The 23,285-nt window shown below is 34.3% G+C and overlaps 1 protein-coding gene and 1 long non-coding RNA gene across 12 annotated transcripts in view; one reads left to right on the top strand and one right to left on the bottom strand.

Annotated features, from left to right (window-relative positions):
• The window catches only part of VPS13B (vacuolar protein sorting 13 homolog B), a 798,169-nt gene that overhangs the window by 206,720 nt on the left and 568,164 nt on the right, over positions 1-23,285 (top strand). The window lies entirely within an intron of this gene.
• The window catches only part of LOC137210044 (uncharacterized), a 124,204-nt gene continuing 105,536 nt past the window's right edge, over positions 4,618-23,285 (bottom strand). Inside the window, exon 3 of the long non-coding RNA XR_010936253.1 lies at positions 4,618-5,250. This is a non-coding gene — a long non-coding RNA (uncharacterized lncRNA). The remainder of the gene's footprint in view (positions 5,251-23,285) is intronic.

Below are 23,285 nucleotides of genomic sequence, written 5' to 3'. Positions count from 1 at the left end.
CAGCCAGTATAATACTCTGTGGTGAAAAGCTGAAAGCCTTCCTGCTAAATTCAGGAACAAGGCAAGGATGCTCAGTCTCACCACTTCTCTTCAACATAGTATTGGAAGTCTTAGCCACAACACTCAGACAAGAAAAAGAAATAAAATGTATCCAAATTGGAAAGGAAGAGATAAAACTATCACTATTTGTAGACACCATGATTGTCTATACAGAGAACTCTAAAGTCTCTACCCCAAAATAAACAGAACTAATAAATGAATTCAGCAAGGTAGCAGGATATAAGATTCATAGTCAGAAATCTGTTGCATTTCTTTACACTAATAGCAAAATATCAGAAAGAGAAAGTAAAAAAAAATAAAACCTGTTTAAAATCACATTCAAAAGTTAAATTCCTAGGAATAAACTTAACTGGAGAGGTGAAAGACCTGTATGCTGAAAACCATGAAACACTGATAAAGGAAATTGAAGATGATTCAAAGCAATGGAAAGATACCGCTGCTCTTGGATTGGAAGAATTAATATTGTTAAAATGGCCATAGTATCCAAAACAATCTACAGATCTAACGCAATCGCTATCAAAATACCCATGATATTTTTCACAGTGCCAGAACAAATAATCCTAAAATATATATAGAACCACAGGAGACGCAGAGTTGCCAAAGCAATCCTGAGGAAAAAGAACAAAGCTAGAGGCATAACCATTGCAGACTTCATACTGTACTACAGAGCTACAGTAATCAAAACAGCATGGTATAGCCACAAAAACAGAGATACAGATCAATGGAACAGAATAGAGAGCCCAGAATAAACTCATGTACCTTTGGTCCATTTATCTATGACAAAGGAGGCAGGAATATACAATGGAGAAAATACAGTTTCTTAAACAAGTGGTGCTGGGAAAGCTGGACAGCTACATGTAAATCAATGAAATTAGAACATTCCCTCACACCACATACAAGTGTAAACTCAAAATGGTTTAAAGATCTAAATAGAAGACATGACACCATAGGAGAACAATGGTGAAATATTCTTTGACTAAATTGTAGCAGTATTCCATTAAATCAGTCTCCCAAGGCAAAAGAAATAAAACCAAAAATAAACAGATGGGGACCTAATTAAATTCAAATGCTTTTGCACAGGAAAAGAAACCGTAAACAAAACAAGAAGACAACCTATGGAATGGGAGAAAATATTTGCAAATGGTGATTCTGACAGTAGTTTATTACCCAAAATATATAAACAACTCATACAGCTCAGTATCAAAAAACCAAACAACCCAATTAAAAAATTGGCAGAGGACCTAAATAGACTTTTCTGCAAAGAAGACATACAAATAGCCAACAGGCATAAGAAAAGATGCTCAAAATCACTAAATATTAGAGAAATGCAAATCAAATCCACAGTGAGGTATCACCTCACACAGGGCAGAATGGCCATTATCAAGAAGTCTACGAATACTAAATACTGGAGAGGGTGTGGACAAAAGGGAACCCTCCTATGCTGTTGGTGGGAGTGTAAGTTGGTGCAGCAACTATGGAAAACAGTATGGAGGTTCCTTAAAAAAGTAAAAATAAAGCTACCAGTATGGTCCAGTAATTCCACTCCTGGGTATATTTCCAGAAAAAAACAAAAACTAATTCAAAAAGATACATGCACTCCAGTATTCCTAGCAGCATGATTTCTAACATCCAAGACATGAAAACAACCCAAATGCCCATCAACAGATGATTGGCTTAAGATGATACACACACACACACACACTCACAATAAAATATTACTCAGCCATAAAAATAATGAATATTGCCATTTGCAGCAACATGGGTGGACCTGGAGAATAGTATACTTAGTAAAGTAAGTCAGATATAGAAAGACAAATACTGTATGATAACATTAATATGAAGAATCTAGAAAGTAATGAAAATGAATATATATACAAAACTGAAATAGAGTCACAGACAGAAAACAAACTTATGGTTACCAAAGGGGAGAGGGAAGGAGGGATAAATTAGGAGCATGGAGAAAAAAGCACCCCACATTTGTAGGTTTGCATTGGGTATGTGTATGTATTTCAGTGAGATCGTATGCATATTCTGGAACCTGCCCTTTTCACTTAATACCATGTTATGGTTATTTTTTCAGCATTGTAGTGTTAATATAACTTTTATTAAATATCTGCATGCTGCTTTATAATATAGGAGTACTATTATTTATTCACTCATTGCCCTCTTGATGAACATACAGGTTTTCCTCCTTTTTGCCACTACTTGTGGTGGTGCAACATAACTTTGCATATAAAATCTCTACAGTTTTGATTTTCTTTCTGTGAGATGGATCTAAAATGTGAGATTGTAGGTCAAAGAGAATATGAATTTCAGCTTAATGAATTTTCTTTTGAAGAAATATAACAGTTTACTTACCTTTTTATTACAAAAATAGGTTGTAGAATATGGGAATTACTATAAAACATGGAATGAAATAAAAGTCATCCATAAATCTGTGACCAAAATGTAATCAATGTGATAAATCACAGCATAATTTTCCAATTATTTTTTCTCATTATCTGCTTTTTCCAGTTCATTACATCAATTGTGGTATAAGCAGCTAAAGTTTATTTTTACCTCGTGAGGAAGATTTTGCAGTTATTTCAAGTTCCTAATTTATAGGTAATCTTTTTTTTTAAAGCCCTTCTATTTTAAGTTTAGACTTGTCTTTGTTTTTCCTGCTACTTTTACTTAGAACAGCTGAAAACTTCGAATAAAATTCATAATACAATCTAGAAATTACAGTAGTAAAGAGAAAGGAAAAATAGCCTCTGAATTAAGACAGAACGCTTGAGTTCTGGATGTGGCTTCTACCTGATTAGTCATGGAATTTTGGTTAAGTTACTTGACCTCTTAGAACCTCAGTTTCTTCCACTGTTTCCAAGTGTTGAAAATAACGACTTATCATTTTGAGAGGGTTACTTACTTGCAAGGTGAAGAAAAAGAAGCAAAGATATCAAATGATTTGTTGATAAATGGTCTTACTCTATGTCTTAGAACCAGAAATAATTTCAGAGTTTTCAGACTCAGTAATAAGGAGCTTCTTTATGCTCCCCTGCAAGTCATTCCTGATCACCTCTATAGTTAGTTCTTATTCTGATTTCTGTTACCATCAATTTCGTTTTGCCTGTTTTTGAAGTTCATGTAAATGGAATCATATATATTCTTTTGTATCTGATTTCTTTTTCTCAACGGCATGTTTGTAATTCATCCATGCTGTAGCAGTATACTATATAACTTTGCTATGTAATATTATGCAGTGCTTTTAAATATTAGTCATGTATTAAAATAGGTAGGATGGGTTGATTGGTTCTAAATAAAAAGTAATTTGCAGACCAATATGTATAGCACCACGCCACCTTTATTTTATTTTTTATTTTTTTGCGGTACGCGGGCCTCTCACTCTTGTGGCCTCTCCCACTGCGGAGCGCAGGCTCCGGATGCATAGGCTCAGCAGCCATGGCTCACAGGCCCAGCCACTCCGTGGCATGTGGGATCTTCCCAGACCGGGACACGAACCTGTGTCCCCTGCATCGGCAGGCGGACCCTCAACCACTGCACCACCAGGGAAGCCCCGCCACCTTTATTTTTAAGAAATTGGTGTGTGTATTTTTGTGTGTGTGTGCATGCAAGGGTGCATATGAGTGTATTACTGGTGGATGGATAATTAATAGGTCAGATAGGTAGGTAGGCTGGTTGAACGTTTTGTGTGGAAAAGGTTTTGTACATATAAAACAAGTGCCAGTTGTTACCTCTTGGGAAAGTGCAGAGCATGGGTGAGATGGAGGATGGAGTATGTTAGGCCCATTTCTTTATAAACTTAAAAAAGCTATGTAACTATGGGGGTGGTTTGCCTTTTCATGTTTTTTTTTTTTTTTAAAGTATTTTTTAAATGGGGGGAGGGTAAAACATCACCCTACCAATTAAATAAAAATTTGAAATATTCCCATTTTTCCCTGTTCTCCTTATTTCATTCTACTTATCTTCTGAAAATTCTAATTTTAGCGGGTAACATTTCGTTTAATTTAGCTCTTAGAGGCATAAGAATTGCTGTTAAACTCCCATAAACAAGACTATTATGCCCTTTATGGTTTTTCTTGGGTGTTGTCTACATGTGTGTGTACATGTGTAAATAACTGGCTATTTGTCTAGTATAATTAACCCTGCTTCCCCTGATTCCTTTAAGAGATCTCTTAAAAGTTCTAGTAATTATTTACTAAGTATAGTACTTTTAAATAAGTGAGATATGATTCATTTAAGTAAATGACAAACTTTTCAATATTAAACTCTTAAAGATTGATCATTTTTGGTGACTGAGGTAAACTTTCAATGTTTATATTTGGGTGTTTAAAAATATAAACAGAAGTAGAATTAGTTTTGGGTATAGATTTAACCTCTAAGGAGTTAGTGAAACCAGCTTGAAATAAATGAAATGTGTATCTTACCTTGCTATCTCTTAGTCACTCTAGTTTATAATCAAATCTACACATATTAATATCATTAGTAAATAACAATTATAAAATAAAATAGTAACCCTTTAACAGATTGCTAGCAAAAGAGGAATTAAAATTTTTTTTTAATTTTTATTTTATATTGGAGTATAGTTGATTTACAATGTTGTGCTAGTTTTAGGTGTACAGTAAAGTGATTCAGTTATACATATACATACATTCATTCTTTTTCAGATTCTTTAAAGTGATTTTATTACTATGCCGAGGTAGCCAGTCTCCAAAGATGGCTGTGAGCTCTTCTTCTCAGTATCATTCTGTAGGTTCATCCCCTTGAGTTCAAGCTAGCCCTGTGAAGACTAGCCTTTGACCAATAGATTGTGGCAAAAGTGATACTGTAGACAGCTGAGGCTAGGTGATAAGCTCTGCAGCGTATGCCTGGGTCACTTAGAGTATCTGCCCTGGGTGAAGTCAGCTATCACATAAAAAGTCCAGTGTCCCTGAGCCTGTCATGTTGTGAGGAAGCACAAGCTAGCCAACTAGAGTCGCTAATGTAGGGAAAGAGAAAGAGACGCCTGCCTGGTCCCCAGCTGTTTCAGTTGTTTCGATTGAGGGATCTGACATGTGAGTGATAAAACCATCTGGATCACTAGCTCAGTAGAGACTTCAGGTGATTCCCACCCCAGCTACCATCTGACTTCAGCTGTATGAGAGAGGCTCAGGCGAGATCCACCCAGTTGAGTCCAGAAAATCCACAGAACTGTAAGAGATAAAAATAGATTACTGTTTTACACCGCTAAGTTTTGGAATAGTTCCACAGCAATAAATAACTGGAACAGACACTGTTAACTAAATTTTGTTTTAAATGTATTTTATTGTGGACATTAAGGGCCAAGATATTTTACTCACCCTCATCATATGACACTTTTCTTGATGACAGTATTTTGGGCCAAAAGGTACTGATGTGAATATTTGAGACAGAATTGCTGCAAAAGAATTATTGTGAGGTTCAGAACCCAAACTCTGCTGGATGTAGCCTGGAGCGTTTAGGGCTACTAGGAAGCTTTAAAGAGCTATGAATCACACCTCAGGGACCCATCAGTAATATTGGGATCCAGGTTGAATTCCAAGTATTTCCTATTTATAGTTTCAGAAAAGAATTAGACATGAGATAATTTACTTTAAAGCAATCTAATTAAATAATTATAAGCCTTTCACTCCTTTCCCTCATTTACTTTCTCTTTTCCTACTTTATTCATTTTTTAAAAATTATTACTTTTTATTGAAATATTTGACACAATGTATAAGTTTAATATGTACAACATATTGAGTTGATACATTTATATATTGCAATATGATTGCCACTGTGGTGTTAGCTAGTACCTCTATTACTGGAACTCATAAAAACAGACAGTAAAATGGTGGTTACCAGGGGCTGGGAATAGGGGAATGGGAGAGATGCTATTTAAGGGTACAAACTTGAAACTATCAGGCAGGTAAGTCCTGGAGATCCAATGTACAGTATAGTGGTTGTAGACAGCAATATTGTGTTATAAACATTGAACTTGCTAAGAGAGTAGATCTTATTTCCATCATGCCCAGTGTTTTATATGTATACAGAAATGCCTGTCAGCCTCCAGCCAGCCTGACCTATAAAAACTAGGGCAGTTTTCAAGCTTTTGCTGCTGCTGTTGTTTTTCCTTCCAGTTTTATTGAGGTATAATTGACATATAGCACAGTATGTTTAAGGTGTATAGCATAATGATTTGGCTTAATGTACATCATGAAATGATTGCCACAGTAAGTTTATTGAACATCCATCATCTCATATAGATATAAGATAAAAGAAAAAGAGAAAAAAATTCTTCATTGTGTTGAGAACTCTTACGTCTTTTCCTACATTAGATCCTATTTCTGTGGCTTAACTAAACTAGGATAATACTTCATAAAGTTAGGTTTCATGTTGAAGGGTGGGATTTGTATCAGACTAACATAGTTTTTAAGTACCTTTATACCTTCCAGATATAAGAAAGCATGAATCCCCTCATGTCAGAGACTGCTAGTGTTCCTTGATTACTAACTCTCTGACCTCAAGTTCACTGAAGATTAGTATATTAGGCATAATGCATTCAAGCTCATTTTCTAAGTTATCTTTCATGTTTTGTCAACTGCCAGGTGGACTTTGAGCATTTTGGGGGAAATGTGGTTAAAGTAGTCATAATTATCAACTGCTTGAAGTGCTTACTTGGTATTTTAAAGAATATTAATAAGGTCACATTTAGTTTTGTTGGGAGCTTTCACATGATTGCAAAATGACCATGTTTTATATTTTCATTTATTTCCCCTGCCATTGTAGGTTGATGTTCTTTCATATCATATTTGAGAAGTCACTATTTGTTTACAGTCTAATATTAATATAGCATGTAACTTTTGATAGTTAAATGTCATGTAATTTTGGACACAAATAACATTCATTGGCAAGTTCATCTTAAATGCATATGAATTGAAAAGTAGAATTATAAATATAATAAAATGTAATATAGAACTGATAAGTGTTTTAAGATATGCTTATTATGGTTTGTAAATATTATAGCCAAGGCATGCAGTTGCAGTAACTTCCAAAAACCGAAATGAATTTGAAAACCTTTTAACATTTTGCATTTAATAAACTCATTTATAGATTATCACTTATGTTTAAAACTAAAGAACAAATTCCACTTTTCTGCACCCTTTCTAACAAAAACTTAACAAGTAGGCACACCTTTAAAAATGACACAATCCACCAGTTATTTGGTAAGACTAGCATAATCATAAATTTCCTATCCATGCTTTTTCCAAAAATACTAACCCATATTGTTCTCCCTGGACCTGTTGTAAGGATGACTAATCCAACTGCTGAGGTTTCCCTTTATGTGTTTGATGGAACACTTGGCTTGCTGGACTACAGCTGTGTGTTTATGTGCTGTGCACACCTGCAGGGGCCTGACAAATAGCTATAGTATGCAGAGGATACAAAATTACCCTGGCAGTGCTGCAAATAAGGAAGTTTCTGTTTTGAAGTCCATATGTGTGTGCGCGCTTGAGATGCCAGCTGGTGTATTTATGTTGCATGCACAGATGTAAAACTGCCAACTGATTTTATACCAAATAAAGTTTAATTTTTTTGTACGTACTTTGTGTCAAAGTTATGAAGTGGTACATAAGAATTTTCTCACAACTTAGGTCTTTTAAAATAAAAAGTGCTATTAAAAATATGAACTCATGACATGATTAGGAAAGAGGATAGTGACACAGATGGTTTATCTTTGTGTGGAAGAATGTTACTATTGCTATATCATTATATACATAAACAAGCCTTGATTTATTATAATAATTGCTATATATCCTCTTTTGTGGCTAGAGCCAGTCAGATCTGTGTTTAATGCAATTTGTGAATACTGAAATGTGAAAGCCAAATTTATATGGTAACTTGAAGTCTTTGACCTTTCTGTTTTTTCAGTATCCTTAATTTTAACAAGTTGAAATGATTTTGTGTATTTTGGATGACATTTTATCAATGTATTTACATTTTTTTCTGAAAGAAATACCAGAATTAACAGGGATAATTTTTTCCAACTCTATGGAAATTTAAACACCAATATAAAAATAGTAGAAAAGCCATTTATTAAAAAAAAACTTTGAGAGGCTTTTTTTTTTAACATGCCCCCTCTAACCAAATGAAGAAATCAGTTTTATTTAATATGTCCACCCTAAACAAGAATAATGATTTAATAGTTGGAAAATTGATCTTCAAATTAATATTTGCAAATTAACCTCATATCTGTTATTTAACTGCAGAGTTATTTTAGAGTTGGAATTCTTTCTTGTTTTTAAAAACACTTTTATTGGAGTATAATTGCTTTACAGTGTTGTGTTAGTTTCTGCTGTATAACAAAGTGAATCAGCTATATGTATACATATAACCCCGCAGAGTTGGAATTCTTTTGATTAGTGTTTGCTAGAGTCATTCTGTCTTAAGAACTCTTATAGCCTACCAGCTAATGAATTTTTTCAATGTATAGTTTCTAGTATTAATGGACTTTTTTTTCATTGAACCATTTTCAAAAGTATTGATTTTTACTATATTTGAAGTATGTCTACAAATTAAGAATTTTTAGGCATTGAACAAAAACTGGTTATCTGAATGGTTATATTTGTTTTTGCTTTGCCTATGATTTCTGAAGAGTTTTTATCTCATATGTGACCTGTACTGGCTTATAACTGTTTGTAAGTGGAGAGGAGTTTAAGTGCTTATCCAAAATCATACTACTTTTAATTAGACAAATGTGATGATGCTATAAAAATATGTCAGGCCATATTCTTCTAACCAGTTTTGCATTTGAAACATACTAAATGTGTTTTACATATGTACATCAAACTATATTAATTGATTCTTCATGCACTGATATAATTTATATTTGTTCTGACTTTGTGTTTGTAGAACTACCTTATCATAGTTACATATTTGATTGTATTGGGTTGGCCAAAAAGTTCGTTCGGGTTTTCTGTAACATCTTACGGAAAAACCCAAACGAACTTTTTGGTCAACCCAATATTTTTGCTCATGCTTTGTATGCCTTTCTAATTATCCATTATTCACTGTTATTCATATCATTAAACCGATAAATATTTTAAATAATGCCTTTATTTTTAATTAAGTAGCGCCTTAGGAAGCATGATTTCTTTTTCTTCAGTAGTAGGCATTTTGTCATAAAAGGACATGCATTTGCTATTATTTCTAGGATAATTTTACTTGAACTTTGGATTTCAGGAAATATGACAAGGGTCTGAGCTTTTTGCATTATCCCTCACCCTTAAAATCATGAATTTTGATTGAATCAGGCTTCTGAATTCATGAAGACAACATGATTTTGAAAAAATTTTATGTTATGAGACAGAAAGGTGAAATAGAAATCGCATTTCCTAATGGCTAACCTGAGGGGTAGAATGGTTCTGATAAAATGTGCAATTAATCACACCTCGAAGTATATCAAGAGACCAAGAAATTCAAAGACATAACAGAAAGGCAGTATAGAATAGTTGAATAAGCTGTTGATCAGGAGACAGACAGTCCCTAGCCTTGTTACTCACAGTTGTGTGACATGAGGCTAGTTTCGTGGAACTTTAGCCTTTCCATCAGAGAAAGGGTATAGTAATTACCTTTAATAAAGTTGATGTGAGTATTAATAAGGTAATAGACGTAAATCTCTTCCTAGGCTTAGGGTGTGGAGCAGGTAGGAGGTATTCAGTAAATGTTCACTATTTTTAAAATAGCAGTAGTAGCAGTTTGAAATAATTACATAGGAAGCAAGAGATTTATGTAAAATTAACTCAGAAAAGGGTAGAAACAGGAAGGATTAATTGTTGCCTTATATTTTTTCTTAATATTTTAAAGAAAGGACGAGACCTTAAATTTGTACAGCTAAAAGACAGAACCTTTTATTACTCATTTAAGAGGTTATATTCCATACATGACTTGGTTATTTAGTGCCAGGGCCAGCTTCTTTTAGTAGGGTATCACTTCAAACACTGCTGCCGCCACTGCAGGTTGCAAACACATGATTGAAGGCTTCTAGTTCTCAGCTCATGCCCAGATGTCTTTCAATAACTATAGCCAGTAATTTCTTCAAATTGCTCACTTTATCAGCAGCACATGTCATCAATCCTGAAGTGGTTGCTCAAGTCAAACTGCAGAATCTTTAGCTTACAGACGCAGCTGCAAACAGGTGAACAGGCAGAAAGTAATTTGTGCAGCTTGGTGGCTGTCAGACGAAAGACAGACAATCTGTGTTTAAAACAGATTGCAGGCCCTGTATGGGCCAGACAAAAGGGAATTCTCCAACTGCAAATAATTCCAAGGTTAACATATTTTCCTTTCTACCATTAGGTGATTTGTTAAAATTGGAAACAATGAACATTATAAATCTACACAGAAACTGGAGACAAGATGAAAGGGAAAATCAGGTCACTAAATAGGTTTACATTTGTCTTTCCAAAGAAATACAACTCGCATTCATATACGCTATCTTCTCACAAACTAAGCCATGTTATAAAATAATTCTTTGAAACTTACAAGATTATAAATTTTTCAAGTAGCATTAAGAATTACTGATATTAAAAAACAATGAAATCTGAACCAGTACAGCTTTTATAATAAATGTTTTGGTTTCTAGAGTTAATTGTTAATTTGTGAATGTTAGAATTTGTTCTTTTAAAATGTTATTTAGTGTTTCCCTTGAAACTTTCTTAATGTAGATTTTTAAAGTAGCATATTCCAGATGTATCACACTTTTCAGCACATAAGGATCTATTATGGTTACAGAACAAAATTCTCATAGAGAAAAAAAAATTAAGGACTTAAGCATTTAAAAATGTTATCCTCACATTTTATTTTCCTGGGAGTTACTGGAACATGACTGTGAAAGATCTGAATCTATCTGTAAGATAGCTACATTTTAGAAGATTGTTCCACAGTAGTATTAAAGAGTATTCATCATTTTGTCCATATATCTCAAAATTGGTAAACTATGTTGTTAGCTCCTAAATCAGGAGGAGCACATCACTCATCAATGTTAGTTCCTATGAGTGCTCACTCACTAAACAAGAAGAAGAACTATATTACATTAGTTTAATCAGTAGTTCATCATGGAAAACTGCTGAATATACTACACACAGACATCTTTATATATTTAAAATATACATGTGTGCCATGGTGCATGCCCGCCCTGCATTGTGTGTAGCACGTAAGAAGTAGAAATTAGTCCTTCTTTGTTATTATGTCCCAGAGCTCATGTCTGTGATATACAGAATAACTATAAATGAGTATGACTGATCTGTTCTCCCTTCTCTGTTCTGGTGTGTTTTCTCCTTTCACAATCACTTTAGTGTTGTAATTGTTTTTAATGGATAATGAACATTTGTAACATAGTGTTTAGGAATGTAATCTTCAGTGTCAAACTGGATGCAAGTCCCAGTTTGGTCATATTGTGTGACCTTGGACTAGTTACTTAACCTCTTCAATACTCAGTTTTTCAGTGATGATAGTACTGTTTGTCTAACTCATGTTCTTTTTGTGATACTTCAGAAAAAATAAAGCATTGTGCATGGTGTCTTGCACATCTTTAAAGGTTCAATAAACCTTAGCTATTTTCTGCTACAATTTAAACAACTTGAGGAGAGGGAGTGTGTTTGTCTTGCTCTTAGCTGATTCCTAAGCATTTGCCACCTTGCCTTGAACACTAAGAACTCAGTAACTAATCAGAATGAATTTATTATTGGTTCTGTAAATTTCAGAGTCTACTTTGCTGATTTTGTTTAGTGATAACAGTCCTTCCTTGCCAAGTACCTTGACTTTAGAAATTAGAACAATTCTGATTTTTATCTTGAGTATAGACAAAATGAAGGGATATGTGTATTTTAGTTTTTCTTATTTCAATTTACCTAACTCTAATAACGTTTTATTTATTTTTATTGAAGCATAATTGACGTACAGTATTATACGTTATGGGTGTACAATATAGTGATTCACAATTTTAAAAGGTTATACTTCATTTGTAGTTATTATAAAATTTTGGCTATATCCCTTGTGTTGTCAGTATATCCTTATAGCTTATTTTATACATAATAACTTGATTGTGGTTATTTTTCAAATGTCATTGATTTTTTTTCAGCTTTATCATGGTATAATTGACAAAATTGAAAGATTTGGTGTGTTGTATGTTTGACAGTTGTGATGATTTGATATACATATACCTTGTAAAAGGATGAACACATCCATCACACATGTTTACACACACATTTGATGAGGACATTTAAATTCTATCCTTTTAGCAAATTTCAGTTATTTAATATACTGTTATCAACTGTCGTTACCATATTATACATTAGATCCTGAGATTTTATTCATCTTATAGCCGAAAGTTTGTACCCTTTTATGAACTTCTACCTATTTCTCCCACCCTTCAGCCCCTGGCAGCCACTTTTTAATCTGTATCTATGAGTCTGACTTTTTTTTTTTTTAAGATTCTACATCTAAGTGATACTATGTAGTATTTCTCTGTCTGGCTTATTTCACTGAATATAATTCCTTCAGGGTCCATTCATGTTGTTGCAAACATCAGGATTTCCTCCTTTCTCATGGCTGAATAATAATTTCATTATATATATGTGAATGTGTGTATATATACACACACACACCACATCTCTTTATCCATTCATTAGTTGATGGACACTTAGGTTGTTTCCATGTCTTGACTATTGTGAAAAATGCTTCAGTGACCATGGGAATGCAGAGATCTCTTTGATTCAAATATGTTGATTTTTAATGCCAGATTATTTTGTGAGTATATGCCTCGTGGTCTTAGGCTGTGACCCATCAATGTTCCTCTCGGTTCTTAGGCCAAAAATTGATGGGTGCAAGAACACAAATCTTAACTTTAGGTCTTGCAGGTTTCTCATATCCAAACTTCTTTGCCTCTAGAGCACTAGCGAGAGCTTCTGAAATATACTGTTTTCCAGGCCAAACCAGACCTTTTACTTTGGAGGTCTCTGAGGGTGGGGCTTGGATCTTGGTCATTAAAAAAAAACTTCTTGTGTCAATCTAATGTGGATTCAGGGTTGAGAACAACTGCTCTAGAACAGAGATTGGCAAAGTACAGCCCACAAGCCAAATCTAGCCCACTGTCTGCTTTTCACAGGTACACAGTGGTTATTTAGTTATTTGTTTAGTTATTGTCTGTGGCTCTATTGTACCACAATAACAGAGTTGAATAAGTACAACAGAGACCTTATTGTTCACAAAGCCTAAAATATTTACTCTCTGGCCCTTTATAGGAAAAGTTTGCCAAAGCTTGCTTCAGATTTGAGCCTGATTATCACAGCTTTGCCAATTTCCTAGACTTCATGTTAATACTTGAGGTAATTGTTGAATTAGCCAAATTTTGGGGTATCTTTTCATTTCTTGCCTAGTGGATTGTGAGCTATTGGAGTGCAGGCACTGTATTTTATAGGCTTTATATGGGTAATTTTGCGTAGTTGGGTCTAAGTAAATGTTCATTAACTGATGCTAGCTATTGGCCTTAGGTTATTGCATGAGGGTACCAGCAAGGGGCAGTGAGGAGCTTTTGCCTTGCACACTTTCAGTTCTTTCTTTATTTTTTACTTATTCATCTGTTATATTACAATATGTTAAAATAGAGTAGTTTACAATATTACCAAGTCATAATCTTACAATTATGGCAAATCTCCTCTATTTTTTTCATTTCTGTAATCCCCTTCAGTCTCCGTTACTCTTCTTATCAGTTGTACTTGAATTTTAGATCTATCTCAGCTATAAAATAACATATGACATTTTCATCATTGTTACTGTTTTAAAAATTTGCCTTCATTCATATTCAGCACATTTTGGCAATGACTGGGATATGTATGTCTTGAAAATATTTTGGGGTCTGGCAAATATGCGGGGGATTCAATTATAATAATTGTTTAGCCTTACTTCTAGGCCTTTAATGTGTCAAAATTAAGTTAGCTTTTTAGTGTGGTTACAGAAATTTTTTAATTGTATGTTGCTCAGGAGAAAAAACAGACATGAAGACATGGCATATAGCCTTCTGTTTTATTCCCCTGGATTGATGTATTCAACTAGTTTTCAACTATTACTGCGCAAACCTTGTTCAAGGATCGCTGTCTCACCATTTGTATTTCAAATACAGTTAGTTCACATACATGTGTTATATATTTATTAAGAAAGTAAGATCACCATCTTAAAAAGATTTTTTCATTTGAGCTGTTGAATTAAGTGAGTATGTTATTTAGGGCAGGGAAAAAAAAAATAAAGCACTCAGGCAGGTTGCTGACTGCAGTCCAAATGGCTGATCAGAGAGTCTTTATATGCATTGGTAACATGTTGTGCAATATAAGCTGAAATATATTCCACAAGGGAGGAAAACGGAATAGGTTACATACGCTGTTCCTGAGTGCAATGAATGTAAAACTCCATTACTCACTTTAGGCAGGTGCTTTTTATATGAGGCTTTAAAGAAATATAAAACTGCTGGTGAAATGATTGGTTTGTACAGACACCACTTAGCTTCTAGTGCTTTGACCAGATAAAGAGGCTAAAAGTATTCCTGCAAACATTTCTTGAATGAGTCAGGGATTGAAGGTTAATATTCTCTTGGTGTAATAACCTGTCAGTATAACTATTATATAGTATATGAAGTTTGTCTCTGACTTGCTTATGAAAAATTACTTTCAGGGACACAGGAATAATTTTCTAGTTTTTCTTTTTATCTAGTTAATGATAAAGAAATGTCACTTACCAAACTGATTTTTAAAGATACATGTGTGTATTTAAAAGTATTTTCAAAAAACTTCTTAAAGTAATATTTCATTGTAGTTTTTAGTATTTGTTCTTCAAGAACTATAGAGTATTTTATAGGCATTAAAATTTGATAAACCTTTGGAATGCAAAATAACTCTTTTTAGGATAGCTCTACAACAAATTGATGAACATCATGAACAATTAAAAAGTATATTAATTAGTCCATAAAGGTTTATAGTGATTCCCCCACACATGCCTGTATTTCTCTTCCCTTCAACTCTTAGAAGAAGCACCTGTTAATAGTTTAAACACTGAACATTCTTCCATAAATGAATTTTCATAAACATGAAGTAAAAGGGAGGTAGAAAGGGTAATAAATAGGTATTTTTCAAGTTTCTTTTAGGTTTTAAATATGTGAGCCAGTGGGTTTTCTTGTTAAACCCTCCCTGGGTGGATGGATTGATTTTTCTCTCCTCTCTTTCTCTGTATTATTGAGGTAAAATTCACATAACATACAATTAACAATTTTAAAGTGTACAGTTCAGTGGTATTTAGTGTATTTACAATGTGGTGAACATTTCACTCCCTAAAAACACCTTACACCCTTTAAGTAGTCACTCCCCAGTCTCTCCTCTGCCTCATTCCCTGATAACCTCTAATATGTTTTCTGTTTCTATGAATTTGCCTATTCTGGACATACCATGTAAAAGGAATCATATAATTTGTGATGTTTAAGTTGTTGTGTGTACAAATAGTTCAGTTTTATTGATGCATCGTATTCCATGGTATGGATTTATCACAGTTCGTTTAACCATTTATCTGTTGAAGGACATGTGGGTTGTTCCCAGCTTTTTTCCTTTCTCATCTGTACCTCTTATTTCTCTTTCTTGTCTTATTGCTCTAGGTAGAACTTCCAGCCTTATGTTGAATGACAGCAATGAAAGCTGACATCCTTGGCTTTGTACCAGTCTTTGAGTGAAAGCATTCAGATTTGTACCATTAAGTAGCTTTAGGTATTTCGTAGATCCTCTTTCTCATGTTAAGGAAGTTCTTCTCTATTCCTGTTTCCCTGAAAGTGTTTACCATGAGTGGGTGTTGAATTTTGTCAAATGCATTTTCTATATCAATAGATATTGTTATGATTTTTCTTCTTTAGCTTGTTAATATGGTGGATTACATTGATCTTCCAATACTGAACTAAACATCTATTCCTGGAATAAATCCCACTTGGTCATGATTATTTATGTATAATTTATATTTATATACCCACAAACTCATTGCTGAATTCCATGTCTAATGTTTTGTTGAGTATTTTCACATGTATATTAATGAGGAATATTTGTGTATAGTTTTCCTTTTTTTGCAATGTCTTTGTTTTGGAATCAGGGTAATTCTAGCTTCGTACAATGAAACGGGAAGTGTTTCCTCTCATTCTGAGTTTTGGAAGAGATTGTTTAGAAGGGATATCAATTCCTCTTCAAAGATTTGATGCAACTTTCTATCTGTCCCTGGATTTACCTTTTGGGAATGTTTTTGTTGTTTTCTTGACTTATTGATCCATATCATCAAAGTTGTCACTTTTTGTGTGCAGAATTGTTTGTATTATTTTCTCATTAACCTTTTGATGTTTGCAGTCTGTAGTGATATCGTTTCATTCCTGATTTGGCAATTTATGGTCCCTCTCTCTCTTTTTTTTTTTCCTTTGTTAGCCTTGCTGAACTTTTTCAATTTAAATTATTTTAAAAAAAACAGATTAAATAAACTTCATTGGTTTTTACTATCTTTATTATATCCTTCCTCTGATTGCTTTGGGTTTATCTTTCTCTTCTTATCTATGTTTCTGAGGTGAGAACCTAGATTATTGACTTCAGACTTTTACTTTTTCCAGTGTGTACATTTAGTGCTATAAAATTTCCTCTCTGTACTGCTTTAGTTGTGTTTCACAAATTTTGATGTTGTATTTTCATACAGTTCAGTGTATGTTTTTAATTTTTCTTGAGTGTTCCTCTTTGACTTGTGGAATATTTAGATCTGCTTAATTTCCAAGTAATTGGAGATTTCCCTATTATTCTTTTCTTATTGATTTCTAATTTGAATCAGTTGTGGTCAGAGAAGAAACTGTTGACTTCAGTTATTTTAATTTGTTGAGATTCATTTATGGCTCAGAATATCATGGTCTATCTTACTTTAGGCACTTGGAAAGAATGTTTTTTCTTTTGTTCTGTCATATCATGAAGAACTTATTGATTGGTAGTGTTTTTGCCATCTTCTATATCTTTGTTGATATTCTTCTAGTTATTCTGTCAGTTGTTAAGAGAGGTGTGGAAGTCTCCAATTAGAATTGTGGATTTGTTTATTTCTCTTTTTATCAGCTATGTCCTACAGTTTTTGCAGCTATGTTAGTTTCATTTACACGTAGCATTGCTGTGTCTTTTTGGAGTATCTACTCTGGTAATTTTTTTTTTTTTTCTGTCTTAAGTCTACTTTATCGGAGGTTAATGTAAGCATTCCTGCTTTTTTTTTTTAAAAACATTGAGATTAAATTCACACATTAATTCATACACAACATTTACCATTTAGCCATTTTAAAGTGTGCAACTCAGAAGTTTTTATTATATTCATAAAGTTGTGCAGCCATCACCACTGTCTAGTTTTAGAACATATTTTATCACCTAAAAAGAAACCCCATATCCTTTTAGCAGTAACTCCCCATTTCCACTTAACTCCAACCCCTGGCAACTACTGATTTTTGTATCCTTATGGATTTACCTATTCTCAGTATTTCCTATGAGTGGAATCATACAATATGTGACCTTTTCTATCTGACTTATTTCACTTAGTGTTATGTTTTCAAAGGTCATCCATATCGTGGCATGTATCAGTACTTCATTTCTTTTTATAGCTGAATAATACTCCGTAATGTACTGCATTTTGTTTGTCCATTCATCAGTTGGTGGATATTTGAGTTGTTTCCACTTTTTGACAATTAAGAACAATGCTGTTATGGGAACGTACTTGTGCAAGCTTTCGTGTGGACATATGTTTTCAGTTCTCTTTCAGTTCTCTTGTGTATTTACCTAGGAGTGGAATTGCTGGATCATGTTATCTCATTGTTTAACTTTTTGAGGAATTACCAAATTGTTTTCCATAGCAGCTGCACCACTTTACATTCCCACCATCAATGTATGAGTGTCAATATTTCTCCACATCCTTGCCAATACTTGTTATTGTCTCTCTTTTTTAAATAGCCATCTACTGTGTGAAGTAGTGTCTCACTATGTTCTGCTTTCTTTTGAGTAATATTTGTATGATCCACCTTTTTCTGTTCTTTTACTTTCAACTTGCTTACCTCATCTTCAAAGTGAGTTTTCTGTAGATAGCATATGGTTGGATCATATTTAATCCAGTCTGCAATCTTGTCTTTTAATTGCTAGATTTAGATCATTTACCTTTAATGTAGCTATTGGTTGTTTAGGCCTTAAGTCTGCCATTTTAGTTTTTAAGTTTTCCTTTCTGTTTGATCACTGTTTTTAGTGTCTTTATTTTTCTGCCTTTCGGTTACTTGAACATTATTTAGAATTCCATTTTGATTTATGTGTAGTTATTTTGAGTGTATCTTGTTGTGAAACTTTTTTAGTGGTTGTTTTGGGTTTACATTTTATATATTTAATTTATTATAGTCTACTGGTATCATAATTTTTCTAGTTCAACTGATGTGTAGAAAGCATACTTATCTTTGTTTCTTAACCCTCTCCTGTTTATAATATAGTTGTCTTAAATATTGAGAACCACATCAGGTATGAATTTTGCTTCAACATGAAACATACTTTAGAAAACTCAATAAAAGAATAAAAGTCTATTATGTGTACTCTTTTTTTGCTTATTCTTTCTTTTTTCCTAATATTCCACAGTTCCTTATTTTAATTCTTTTTGTTTGGAGAACTTACTTTATTCTTTTAGGGAAGGTCTACTAGTTACAAATTTTCTTAGTTTCCCTTCATTTCAGAATGTCTGGTTTTCCCCTTCAATCCTGAAGGATATTTTCAGCAGTTGAAAAATGTTGTTCCACTTCCTACTAGACTTTATGGTTTCAAATTTAAAAGATCTGCTGTCATTTGAATTGTTTTTCCTGTGTGAGTAAGGTGTCATTTCTCCTTTACTCCTTTAAGATATTTTCTCTGTCTCTAGTTTTTAGAAGTTTATCTATGATGTGTTTTGATTTCTTTGATTAATTTGGAGTTAGCTCAACTTCTGAATTTTCAGGTTTATATCTTTTGCCGAATTCAAGAAGTTTTTGCAGTTATTTCTTCATGTACTTTTTTCAGCCCCACCTTTCTCCTTTCCTTCTGGGACTCTGATGACTTGAATGTTAGATCTTTTGTTATGGTCCTACAGGCACTTGAGATTCTGTTCTTTTTGGTTTTCTTTCTTTCTATTTTCTGTATAGTTCAGATTGGATAATTTCTATTGTGCTGTCTTCCAGTTTAGTGATTCTTTTTTTATCTTCTCTGTTCAGATGTTGAACCCATTCATTGAGTTCTTATTTCTGTTATTGCATTTTCCCTATTCTAAAATTTCTATTTGAATGATTTTTGTCATCATTCCTTCCTGCCTGCCTGCTTCCTTCCTTCCTTTGCTAAATTATTATTTTCATTTGTTTCAGGCATGCTTATAATTGCTCGTAGAAACCCTTTTATGATTGCGGTTTTTTTTTTTTTTTTTTTTTTTTTTGCGGTACGCGGGCCTCTCACTGTTGTGGCCTCTCCCGTTGTGGAGTACAGGCTCCAGACGCGCAGGCTCAGCGGCCATGGCTCACGGGCCTAGCCGTTTCGCGGCATGTGGGATCTTCCCGGACCGGGGCACGAACCCGCGTCCCCTGCATCAGCAGGTGGACTCTCAACCACTGTGCCACCAGGGAAGCCCTATGATGGCGTTTTAAAAGTCTTTGTCAGGTAGTTCTAACATCTCTGTCATCTCAGTGGCATGTATTAATTGTCTTTTTCATTCACTTTGGGATCTTGGTTTTTGGTATGACAATTGATTTTCGACTGGAACCTGAAAATTTGGATATTGTTTTCTGAGACTCTAGGTCTTATTCAAACCGTCTATTTTGTATGGCTTCATCTGATAATGCTCCAACTGCGGAAGGGGACATGCTCCCTTGCTACTGCCCGGTGGAGGTAGAAGTCCAGGTTTTCCATTTGGCTTCCATTGGTATCTAAGGGTGTGTGTGGGGCCCTGTAACTTCTGGCCCAAGGTGGGAATTTTAGACCTCCAGTGGTAACTCCCTGGCTTGGAGTAGTTGGATTACCAGGCTCATTACTACTTACCATGAGGTCTCTACTGACACCATGGTGGTGGTGGTAGGGTGGCTCATTATTGCTGAAGGTTGGTGAAGATCCTGACTCTCTACTAGGCCTTTGACACCACTCTGGTTCTTTTTAGTTATTTCTTTGAGATAAATTCCCAGGACTGAATTACTTGGTTATGGATTATAAACTTAAAAAAATACCGTGTAGATGTATTGTTCTCTCACATCATTCCATGAATATTTAATGCAACTGGTAATGAAGGAGAATGGTTATTTTGGTAAAACCTCAACAACTTTAAATGTTGTTTGTTGCTTAAATTTCCAGTTTTCTTTTAACTCACTTTTGTTTTGTTATAGCAAAATGGATCTTTTGTCATACATCTTTTTATTATTTGTATCTCCTCTTAGGTGAATTTTCTTTTGTGTTCTTTACCATTTACTGATTCATGGATTTATTTATTCATTCAACTAGATTGTGGATTTCATGAGAGAAGAGCTTGAATTGGTCTTGTTTACCCCTATAACCCTAGACTGTGCTTGGTATATAGTAGTGTATAGTAAAAACATAATGAATCAGTGAGTGAATGAATGAGGCATGGGAGTCAAAAGTTAGTGTATGCGTAAGGAACCATTAGTAGTTGATCATCCTTAGGTGATGCAGATGAAAACTTGCATCCTCAAGTCAGGGTGATTGCCCTTCACAGTGAGAGACAGTCCAGAGTTATATGTGGTAGGCCTTTGATTTTGTCCTTGGAGTCAGTGATTGAAGTAGCAAGAATGAATCTTGGTTGCATGCAGTCACAGTTCTTATAGTAAAAGAATGCTTGTCAGAGTCAAGGTTTCATAGTGGTTAGATTTTACTTTGTGGTAGAATTGAGAATGCCTTAGGGTGGAATTAAACTAAGGAAAGAAGAATGATCTTCTCCTATGCAGAGGGAGTGAATGTTATATTTATTTTTATTTTGGTGTGCCCTTTACCAACTCCCTCTACACACACACACACACACACACACACACACACACACACACACACACTTGAGTTTCCTTAATTTAAAAGATAGTTTTGCCCTTAACTGTGATGTCTTTTACTTTACTAGCTAATCATTTAGCATCCTTATTCACATTTAAATTTTTTATTAAAAAATCTTTGACACAGTTTCCCTCTTATGTTTACAATAAGCTTTTAAAAATAGTTTCTAGTCTTCCTGTGTGATATTTTTAAATGATCTCATATCATTTTTGCCCTCATGCCTACATAGTTTGTTTTTTTCTTAATTTAATGCCCAAGAATGATGGCTTCCTCTCCCCTTTACTCACTTTGACTGTCAGAATATGGAGTTTAATATGACTTTTACATAGTAGCCCTTCTTTAGATATTTCCACCAGTGGTTATTAATGAGAATTTTTTTAAAAAATTTATTTATTTTTGGCTGTGTTGGGTCTTTGTTGCTGTGCACGAGCTTTCTCTAGTTGTGGTGAGAGGGGGCTACTCTTCATTCCGGTACACAGACTTCTCATTGTGGTGGCTTCTCTTGTTGCGGAGCATGGGCTCTAGGCATGTGGGCTTCAGTAGTTGTGGCTTGCAGGCTCTAGAGCGCAGGCTTAGTAGTTGTGGTGCACAGGCTTAGTTGTTTCGTGGCATGTGGGATCTTCCTGGACCCAGGCTCGAACCAGTGTCTCCTGCATTGGCAGGCGGATTCTTAATATTAATGAGAATTTATTTTTATGTATTTCATTCTCATATGTGTTATGAAATACCTAATCCAAGAAGCAGGTATTTATTTTTTTTTAAGCATTTTACTCTGTTATCCTAAGTGTTATTTTCTGTTTAATTCATGTATGGGTACAATACTGAATGATCATAACTAGTAATTGGGTGTTATTTATTATTTCAACTAAGAACTTTTATGTATAGAAAAACCCAGTCTAATAATGCATGACTTTATTATTTGTATCATAAAGTAGTAATTAATTATTCTTTATCTGACATTATAGCTCTAGCGTCTAGGGGGAGATATAAAAGGTTTCAAAAGTTATTCTTGTGGTATCAATTTGTAAATGAAATTTAATTAAATAAATATAAATTAATTTTTCTCATCTTTCACTAAAGTCACTAACTGACTTTAGTCCATATTTTTTCTATCATATGTACAGAAACATAATAACTGCTTCATTTAATTACTGTAATTTTTCTTTGCCTTTAAAAAAATACTGATGGTATATGACAATATTGCTCCCTTGAAAGGCCATTTTTCCTTTCCATATCCCATTATACAGTCTTTAATCTCCTACACTGCAGCTGATCATTGTTTTTTTTTGTTTTTTTTTGGGGTACGCGGGCCTCTCACTGTTGTGGCCTCTCCCGTTGCGGGGCACAGGCTACGGACGCGCAGGCTCAGCAGCCATGGCTCACGGGCCCAGCCGCACCGTGGCACATGGGATCTTCCCAGACTGGGGCACGAACCCGTGTCCCCTGCATCGGCAGGCAGACTCTCAACCACTGCGCCACCAGGGAAGCCCTGATCATTAGTTTTTAAAGCTTAAATCTTAGTTGTAATCAAATGCAACCACTCTCTTTTGTTTTCTTCAAATGAAGAAACTGAGCCACAGAGATTTTAAATCCAAGATTACACAGTTATTTGGTGGCAGAGTTTATACTAGAATAAAAGTGTAGTGATTAGTGTATCATTTAGTAAACTGCCTTATTACTCCTTAATGTATATGAACTGAACTTCCCTGATAAGCTTGTGTTGTTTGTAGTAATAGTAACAGTAAGAATATACTCGCTAACATTTATTGAATGCTTACATGCCAGGTGCTCTGGTAACCACCGTCCACTTTTCACTTCGGGGTTTAGGATTATTCTGTAAGGTAGCTGGTGAATTATACCCACTTTACAGTTACGGAAACAAAGTGGTTAAACTAGTACATTTTGGGATTTATAATGTGTTTAATGTCTCTGCATAAACTGCAGTGTTTAACCTCAAAAAATACTTGTTGCTTCCTCATCTATCATGGATGAAATCCTAGGGAGAAAAAATTCAATTATGAGGTATATTTACTTAAGAAACGTATAGCATAGCGTGATGTGACTTCTGTGCCTGGTAGCATGGTATGCTAATTA

This window comes from Pseudorca crassidens, chromosome 17 (genome assembly GCF_039906515.1).
Source record: "Pseudorca crassidens isolate mPseCra1 chromosome 17, mPseCra1.hap1, whole genome shotgun sequence".
Classification (NCBI taxonomy): domain Eukaryota; kingdom Metazoa; phylum Chordata; class Mammalia; order Artiodactyla; family Delphinidae; genus Pseudorca; species Pseudorca crassidens.
The sequence above is the reverse complement of the archived record's forward strand: the minus strand, read 5'-3'. Positions and strand labels throughout refer to the sequence as shown.